Here is a 1,055-nt window from a genome sequence, read left to right as displayed (position 1 = left end):
AAAAAAAAAAAAAAAAGCCAGCACATGGTAGTATGTGAGTGTATACACCACATGGTGGTATGTACAGGTACATGCTGGTGGCATGCGCCTGTAGCTGCAGCTACTCAGGAGGCTGAGGCAGGAGAATTGCTGCAATCAGGGAGACGGAAGTTGTAGTTAGCCAAGATCGCACCACTGCACTCCAGCCTGGGTGACAGAGTGAGACTCCATCCCAAGAAATACAGTGGAAGGGGTTGCTGAAATTTTCCTCTGGTAAAATAGTTATTGGACACTTGAAGGTGATTTATTATTTGCTTTCTGTCAATATCACCCTGTGTATGTTTTTCGGGTAGGAGACGGCTTGGTGAGTAGGAATTATCTTCAGTTTCAAATAAATCTTATTTTGATTTTCATTCCTCTGAAAATTAACAATACAGGGATGAAGAACTGTGCCTGTCTTGCACTATTGTGCACCGTTCTTGCACTAAGAATAGGGCTTCACATCATAAGCACTGTATGTGTTGCCATTATTAGCGATCTTTGCAGTGATGACTGTGCTCACAGATCAGATGGACACACTCTCCCTCTTGCTGCTGTCCCTGCTCCAATCATCTGCCTAAGACAGGTACTGTATGTCACACACACACCATTCTGTGGCTACTCCTTGAATGGTTCCCTGAACATTTTAGATGGCTTCCCTCTTACAAAGTTTCTTTCTTTTTTATTTGAGACAGTCTCACTCTGTCACCCAGGCTGTAATGCAGTGGCATGATCTTGGCTCACTGCAACTTCCACCTCCTGGGTTCAGGCAATTCTCCTGCCTCAGCCTCCTAAGTAGCTGGGACTGCAGGTGCACGCCACCAGAGCAAGGCTCCATTGCAAAAAAAGTGGCCCAAAAGAAAAGGGGAAGAGACCAGGTGCAGTGGTGCACACCTGTAATCCCAGTACATTGGGAGGCTGACAGGTGAATCACATGAGGCCAGGAGTTTGAGACTAGCCTGACCAATATGGCAAAATCCTCTTTCTACTAAAAATACAAAAATCAGCCATGAGTGGTGCCACATGCCTGTAATCCC

This window comes from Cebus imitator, unplaced genomic scaffold (genome assembly GCF_001604975.1).
Source record: "Cebus imitator isolate Cc_AM_T3 unplaced genomic scaffold, Cebus_imitator-1.0 Scaffold160, whole genome shotgun sequence".
NCBI classification, from domain to species: Eukaryota; Metazoa; Chordata; class Mammalia; order Primates; family Cebidae; genus Cebus; species Cebus imitator.
This window is presented reverse-complemented; position numbering follows the sequence as displayed.